The sequence below is a fragment of the Marmota marmota genome, unplaced genomic scaffold, assembly GCF_001458135.2.
Source record: "Marmota marmota marmota unplaced genomic scaffold, marMar, whole genome shotgun sequence".
NCBI classification, from domain to species: Eukaryota; Metazoa; Chordata; class Mammalia; order Rodentia; family Sciuridae; genus Marmota; species Marmota marmota.
Genome location: NW_026000026.1, coordinates 15,403,161 through 15,409,894, shown reverse-complemented (window position 1 = coordinate 15,409,894; position 6,734 = coordinate 15,403,161).

The window sequence follows — 6,734 nt, the reverse complement described above, 5'->3', positions numbered from 1 at the left end:
TGTTGGGGGGGCGGTGGGGAGATGGGTTCTGCCTACTATTTTCTTTTCTGATTTTCATGTGAGGTTTTCCTCCAATGCGTGTCTGCGGTTACTCATCCACAAACCTGTGAGAAGGCACAACTTTAAAAAGGGTGTTGGAAGCCCTGAACAGTGCGGAGCTAATCCACAGGCTCCAGGGGGGACTGTGACTGACTTTTTCCTTGGGCGACCCCATGTCAGTACTTTGGGGTCTTTCCTGTTGTGCTGGAACATTCTTCAGAGAAGACTTTTCAGTCTCCAGCCTAGAGGAAGAAGGTCTGGCACTGGGGGTGTGGGCTGAGCAGGGGAGGGGCTTAGGGAGTTCAGGATCCAGGATGCGCCTCTTTACTTGATTTTCCTGCGTCCCTCCTTTCTGCCTGATGTCCCTTGTTCTGTCTGCTGCCTGGGTGTGAAGACCTGGGGAGGAAGGGATGAGGCAGGGTTGCCTAAACAGACTTCCAACTAATCCTTGAGTGTTTAGTGGAATCCCCACGGAGGTTTCCAGAAACACTGGATAATAATTGGAGAGTTATTTGGGGAATCTTCAGTGTGAATTCAGTGGGTTCTTGGATTTATCCTCTTCGGGGTTAGAAATCAGCTTCCTTTGTTCTCAGCTGTCACTGTGTGCTTACCAGCTTCCAAATTTTTGTTGTGACTTCTTTCTCCTGTTGGTCTGTGATTGTGCCTTCGGTATTGTTCATTTCTTTGCTGTTGCTTTAATGGGGCTTCTAAAGGGCACTTTCCCCGCCAGATTCATTGAGCCCGCTGTGCAAAACAGGGCTGAGAAAGTGCCTTGTTCCACCCTTTCTGATTCGCAATTTTCTATTTTTGGGGTGCACCAACCACATCAGAGACACTAAGCTAAGGGAAAAGTTTGGAACCACAGATCCCTCCCCCCCACAATAGGCTGGAAGAGGTTGTTCTGAAACTGCGGAAAATAGTGCCAGAATGATCTCTCCCAGCTGGGATTCTTCCTCAGCCTCAGGACAACTGTGTGCACACATGTACACACAGGCATGCACACACACGTTCCTCCTCCTTTGAAGTGACCCCCAGCAGTACCAGGGTCTAAATGAGCCACCCAGGACATAGGCACCTCCATCTGTTCTCTAACTGAGAACGCATTCCAAAATTTTGACCAATTTAAACATAAAACAAACTTTAGGACATTGTTGAAATAGATGTTTGCTTATAAATTTTATTGGAATAAGCTCATTACACATACAATTGTGTAATAAATAACATATCATAAAAACCTAACTTACGGCTGTTTTCCCACTCCTATTTCAACGCGTGATTTCATTCACCCCCAATTTGCATCTTGGACGTCAGTGTCTTCCTTTCCATTTGCGGCGTCAAGATACATTTTGTGTTTGAATCTATACTTTTGCCATCACAGACATTTTGATTCCAAGCCACGGGACCCATGCTGTCAGGACAGGGTTTGGGTGTTGGATTTGTCCTGGTGGAGCGTGTACATGATTTTCAGACAACCATTTCCTGTATCGATCTTAAAGGGAGCTTTAAAAGGCTTGTTTACAAAGACATCTGACACTTGCCATGGTGGGGCGATACCTTCAGCAATAATTACCAAATCTGTGTCAAATTTCTTTGCCTTCTTTGTTTACTGGCTCTGTCAAGTGACATCTCTAATCATCACAAACCAGCATTGATTGAGGTCACTTCAGCCTGAGGTTTCTTCTCCAAACAAGAGTTTTGCCCAAAATAAAGAAATCCAGGGTGCATTCTCATAGCGGGAGAGATTTTTATTAAGGACTCAAATTCAGGGCAGTTTTTTTTCCCCCCAAAATTAAGATTTTAGAAATATATTCAATCTGGGGTAAATTCCACAAAAGCTGGTTTTATTGCTCATTGTCTGTCCCTTTTTGTCATGATTTTTCTTTTTTGTTTTTGGTACTGGGGACTGAACCCAGGGGCGCTTTACCACTGAGCTACATCCCCAGTCCTTTGTATTTTTTGAGACAGGGTCTTGCTAAGTTGCTGAGGCTATCTGTGAACTTCCAGTCCTCCTGCCCCAGCCTCCCCAGTGGCTGGGATTACAGGCCTGCACCGCCAAGCCCAGCTCATCATGATCTTCTCATTTCTGGGTCCAGCACTTCCACCTAGCAGCTGGTGGGCTCTGTAAACATCACTCACCTGCTGCTGCCTCTTGGTTTTCTTCCTCTGGTCTTGACATCTGCGTGGATCTTCAGTTTATACATGTGTCTGGCATCTCAACACCTCAGGTGGACCAACTGACGTGGAATACAGAAGAGTTGATTGACACCCCCAGCCTCTTCCTGCCTCACTTGACCCTACCTCAGCTACCTGCTCAGCTGTTCACCTTGCTGCTCAGGCCAAGACCCCTGAGAGCCATTCCAGATTCTAGAATCTTCTCTTTCCCTCATCAATTCCCACCCCTGATTCATCCCATGTTCCATTAACTCTTCTTTCAAAATTTGCCATTCATTTGATCCTCTGCCACTCTCCGCTGGTCCAGCTAGGAATCCCCCCCCCTCTCTCTCTCCCCCTCCCCCTCCCCCTCTCCCTCTCCCCATCTCCCTCTCCCTCTCCCTCTCTGTCTCTCTCTGTTGGTAAAAGCTGCATGCACAGCTTATCTCCCTGTGTTGCCTCTGGACTCCACACAGCCTGTTCTTTACACAACAGCCAGAGGGATCCTTTTAAGACCTAAATCCTCAGCTCAAATCTGTCCAGTGGATTCTCTTTGCATGTAGATTAAAATCCAAAGTCGTCATGTGGCCCACAGCAGGGCCTCTCAGTCTTCTGATGGCCAATGTGACCACCAGGAGATTTGTTGAATGCTGCTTCCGAATGTTCGCGGTGGGGCCTGTGACTTTTGCAGGAACCGGTGCCGCTGGCCCACAGAGTGCACTTAGAACAGCGATGACCTTTGAGGCCGGTCAATCTGGCCCGTGCCTCTCTGATTTCACTCCTACCACACTGTCCCTCCTCCTCAACTCACACTGGCCACTTGGGCTTTCTCCTCTCTTGAAAATGCCAAGCTTACTTTCTTTGGAAAACATTAGTCCCTCTTTCTGGAACATTCTCCCTGCAGATACCCCCAGGATTCTCCATCACTTGATTTAGGTATCTTCCTCTGAGCTCCAAGTCCCCAACACACACGCCAGGTTCTCTGTGGCCCTTGCTCCGGGTTCTTCCCCACAGCACTTGCCATCCAAGACAGCGTCTTGGTGCAATGTATATGTTCATTACTTACATGGTCCTTATCTGTCCGCTGTCTGCATGCCCACCAGAGCATGGGTGGCTCCAAGGCAGAAAGCGGGCTTGGTTTGCACTTGATGCTCAGAACCCCGAGCCGAGCCTGGGTTGCATACACAGTTGTTGCACACCTTCCCTGGAAACCCCCGTTCTCCATATGGGGGATGGCGTGTTTGGGTCTCCACACAGGAGACTGTGTTCCTGACACCTCAACACTGATGATTTGATGGGCTCTTTTCTCACTTCAGTACCTTGTTACTTCTGGCTGTTTCATTCTTCATGTCTAACCTCATGAATTTCTCACAGTAAAAACAAATCTCAACTGGGCTTCTGTTCATCTCGTGATACTGCATTATCATTTCTCACTTTATACTTCAGAGGTTCCACATTCATTTTTTTTTTAATTTGAGCCTTGATTTAACTTTTAGTAAATGTTTTTTCCCCCAGAAGATTTTTATTTATTTATTTATTTTTGATGTGACAGTGTTGAACTTGTGTCCACATGGAGCCCCAAGGCAAAGGATCAGAGAATTATTGGTCCAGGGCATTTAAGGAACCCTGTCCCATCATTAGTGGCTGCGCTAACCAAACAGAAACTTCGGCGATGATGTGTAACAAAGACTCTAGATTTCACAGAATGGCAGAGTAGGAATGTGTCCTCCAAATTCATGCGTTGGAAACTTAATCCACAAATTTATATGTTGATATACGAAGCTGGAGCCTTTGGGAGGTAACTAGGATTAGATAAGGTCTGAGGGTGAGGACTCTAGGAGGATTAGTGGTTTATAAGGAGAGGAATAGAGGCCTGAGCTATATGTCCCTGTCTTGCATATGCTCACTTGACCTTCTGCCATGTATGTCAAACGTGAAGAGCTTGCCAGCTGCCAGTACCATGCTCTTGGATTTCTCAGACTCCAGAACTGCAAGGAATAAATCTCTGAACTTTAAAAATTACTGGTTCTGTGGTATTGTTTAGAAAAGACCCTAAACAAACATCAATAGCAACAAGCTCTGAAGGGGCAAGAAAAAAAAATCTGATTTCCAGAATTGCCACATCAATATTTTAAAGGTCCACTTTTTTAACAACAATGACAAAAATACAAGGCATAAAAAGAGACTGGAAAATATGGCCCAATAAATAGAAAAAAAAAAAAGGCAATCAGTAGAAACTTCTCTGAAAAAGCCCAGATGTTGGACTTATTAGACAAAGACTTTAATATATACTCAGAAAACCAAGGGAGTCATATCTAAGGAACTAAAAACATGAAAATACTGCCTCACAAATACAGAATATCAATAAGGAGAATTTATAAAACAGAACCACAGGAAATTCTGGAGTTGAAGGAATAATTAATTCCTGACACAAGATATTCACTCAGAGAAGCTCACCAGAAAATTCCAACAAGCAGAAGAAGGAAGAATCAGTAATATTGATGATAGACCAAAGGAGACAGACTGGGGAACAGAAATAACATAAATGAAGAAAAATGAACAGAGACCTAAGAGTCATTATCAAGAATATGAAGATATGTATAACGGGAGTCCTAGCAGTTGGTTGGAGGGAGAAGGAAGGAGAGAATATAGAGTAAAATGGTGGCCCAAACTTCCCAAACTTGATGCAAAGCATTCATCTACACATCCAAGAAGCTCAACATATTGCAAGCAGGATAAACTTGAAAAGATTCACACCCAGACACATCCTAGCCACACTGTTGAAAGGCAAAGTCAGAAAGAGAGAAATGACTCATCATATAAAAGGGATCTGTCCCGAAATGTCCCATCAGGCAGGACACATCAATGTGGGCAGCGAACCTAGATGGGGAGGAATGAAGGGACAAGAGACACGAAAGGTGACAACAAGACAGGGGTCTGATCAAGCTGCAAACTTTTATTGTTCACACAGGGGTATTTATATGCTGGGGATGGGGAAGCTCTCTAATCAGCAATTGCTGGATGTGGGTGGTAAAACTGCCAGCTGCAAGATGTCTGATGATCCTGATAAAGATGTCTGATGATCCTGATAACCTGAGGATGTTCCAGGGAGATAGGTGGCTGCAGGATGCCTCCCAGGCAGGATGTCTCCCAGGGGGCTGTCAGGCTATTTTTTGAAGGAGAATTTCCTTCTAGTCCCTGACAGGGATCTGCAAGGGGCTGAACAGCTGACTTTTCACCAGAAATCAGGAAGAGCAGAAGGCAGTGGGAGGGCCCATTCAGAGCCCTGAAACAGACTGTCAGCCAAGAATTCTATACCCAGCAAAACTGTCCTTAAAATGAAGGAGACATGAAGACATTTCCAGACAAACAAAACCTGAGACAATTTGTTCCTAGAAGGTTTGCTTGACACCAAGAAGCACTAAAAGACGTTCAGTTTCTTCAGGCTGAAGTGATAGGACACTAGACGGAAACTCAAATTCACATAAAGAAATACAAAGTACCAATATATGTAACCACATAGTTAGTAGGAAGGGCAAGATACATTAATTTTTCCTTATAACTCTTTTTTCCTCTAACTTGTTTCAAAATACAACAAACAGCATGAAGCAAAAATTATAAATCTATGTTGATGGTCATACAGTGTTTAAAGATATAATTGTATGACAAAAAATAGTACAGAGATGGGGGTGAATGTAGGAGAAAAGCTTTTGCATACAATTGAAGTGGAAATGGAATTAATCCATTCCAAGAAGACTGTAAACTAAAAAGCTAACTATAATCCTCAGGGCAACCACAAAGAAAATAACTAATACATATATAATCAAATAACAAGGAAATATTAGAAAATATATGTTTATCACAAAAGAAGTAAAAAATTAGGAACAGGAGATTATGAAGCTGTGTGTGGTAGCCCACACCTCTAATCCCAGCAATCTGGGACACTGAGGCAGGAGGATTGCAAGTTCAAAGCCAACCTCCGCTGGGGGTGAAGCTCAGTGGTAGAGCATCTCTGGATTCAATTTGCAGCATCACAATTTTTTTTTTAATATATGATACATATGAAAAACAGAGGAATGGCAGATATAAATTCTACCCTTTTAGTAATTACATGGGATTATAGAGTCTAAACAAAAAATGTCTCTGCTTCAATAGTCATCATCAAGAAATTGAAAGACAAGGCATAAAATGAGAGGAAAGCTTGCAAATCCTACATCTGAAGAGGAACTTATATTTAGAGTATATAAAGATCATCTATAGTTCAACAGTTATAAGGCAAATCACCCAATTTTAAATATTTTTTCAAAAGATTTGATTAGACCTTTCTCTAAAGGAGATCTATGAATGGCAATGAGAACCTAAAAAGACCCTCAACATCATTAGCCATTGGGGAAATGCAAATCAAAACAATAATGAGGTGGTATTTCAGATTTACTAGGATGATTATAATAAAATTAATAGACAATAATAAGAGTTGGTGAGGATTTGGGAAAACCGGGACAATTATACACTTCTGGTAGGATTTTAAAGTGGTGTAGCTGCTT